Consider the following 2163-nt stretch of genomic DNA (forward strand, 5'->3'; position numbering starts at 1 on the left):
AATACTGGATTCGATGTAATCGACTCCACCTCCACCCCACTCCCCCGAAATTGCTGGCCTTGTGCTTTTAGTAGAAAGGATTATTTTAATCGTCATCATTATGAGTATTTATGGAGAATTAAACACACCAACATCGGTTGTCCAGCGGTATTGGGGAGGATAAACGCACACACACACACACACACACAACGGGCTTTTTTCAGTTTCCGTTTACCAAATCTACTCACAAGACTTTGGTCGTCCTGAGGCTATAGTAGAAGACACTTGCCCAAGGTGCCACGCAGTAGTAGATACATAGTGAAAGGACAAATTTACTGTTGTGTTCGTCCCGAGATAGTCTCTCATATGGACTTGCTGTGTTAGTAAGCACAAAATATATATATATTAATAGTGACCAATTTCGCCTTAGTTTTTGGATGGTAGCAAGTACATGCTACTGAGAAAGCCCAATAAGGCAGAAATTCGCCCGAAACCACCTCATCGGTGACTACAGCTCGCGGGACTCTGTGTATGGTAAGCCAACGAAAAATTACCTTGAAGTTTTGGAAGTGCTGGTCACCTGATGATGAATTATATCGCATATGGCTCGCTCTCAAAAGAGATTTCACATTCTTGAAGTAGCAGTTTCCGTGTGGGAAGAATATAGTTTTGCTTTTCATGAAAACCGCAGAGTTATTTCCCTTGTAAACGATACCATAGTTACCTCCCTTGTCAATTGATCAGATTTTTTTGTATATTTTCGATAAGTGCACAGGAAATAACCATCTTTTGTTATCAAAATTAGTGAATCCCAAAGTCTTTTTTTGCGTAATAATCATCAGTCGGTTACTTTTATCCCAAAAGGCACGATTTCCGCATGCATCTACTCGGTTGTATTTACTTCTAAGGCGAGCTGGCGAAATCGTTAGCACGCCGGGCAAAATTCTTAGCGGTATTTCATCCATCTTTAAGTTCTGAGTTCAAATTACGCCGAGGTCGACTTTGTTTCTCTTCCTTTCGGGGGCGATAAAATAGGTACTAGTTTAGTACTGGGATCGATATAAGCAACTTAACTCTCTCAAACTTGCTGGCCTTGTGCCAAAACTAGAAATCATTATTAATTATAATCCTTTCTATTCTAGGCACAAGGCCCGAAGTTTTGAGAGAGAAGACTAGTCGATTACATCGACCCCAGTACACAACTGGTAATTAATTTATCGACTCTGAAAGGATGAAAGGCAAAGTTGACCTGGGCGGAATTTGAACTCAGAACGTAGCGGCAGACGAAATACTGCCAGCGACACTGCCAGATCGCCGCCTTCATTATTAACTCTAATGATATATTTGATAATATAAGTATGGACGTGTGGTTAAGAAGTTTACTTTGCATCCACGTTGTTGCATCAATAGCCACAGCATACCAATCCCACCGTTCATAGGGTGTTGACAGCAAATGGAGCGCCTGATCAGCGGAGTCCGTCCCTTCCGTAAGGGGCGTAAAAAGTAAACGCTCCAAATTGACCAGGTACAAACTGGGGCAAGGCACGACGGTGAGGCGGTAATAAATGACGGAGGCGACGTATGTGTTCGCCAACTCTGCTCGGCCTTTCAAGGATAGCTTCCTCTCGGTCCATTTCTGGGTGAGACTGGCAACCCAGCTCGTCATCTCGATCCAGTTCTTTTCCAGTTGGATAACGGTCCGAACCAGACCCCGAGCAATTTTACGGGCCCGACCGTCCAACGTCTTACAACAATGTCCGTCGACACAGATCGAGGGTCAGTACATACAGAAGGGACAAGAGTGGGCACCCTTGACGGACCGAACTCCCGATGTTGTATGGTTCTGATAGGTGACGATTCACCCGGAATAACGACCAGATGTTGCTATACATGGCAGCGATCCAACCGCAGAAAACTGAACCGAAATCGGGTGCCTTAAGAACAGCCGCCAGATATTGATGGTCAACCCTATCAAAGGCTTTTGACTGATCTAAATTGATCAGAGCCCCATCCATGCCAAGTTCTTTAACTATCCTATCCACGATGTAACGCATGAGATGGAGGTTGTCGTGAGAATTCTTTCATTCTGTTGCCAGTTGCAGAAGATATCTGCCAAGAGGCCTGCAAAGAAGTCCGGTATACTGCAATAAAGCTCGTAGAGCAGACCATCTAATCCTGGCGATT

This window comes from Octopus bimaculoides, chromosome 12 (genome assembly GCF_001194135.2).
Source record: "Octopus bimaculoides isolate UCB-OBI-ISO-001 chromosome 12, ASM119413v2, whole genome shotgun sequence".
Lineage (NCBI taxonomy): Eukaryota > Metazoa > Mollusca > Cephalopoda > Octopoda > Octopodidae > Octopus > Octopus bimaculoides.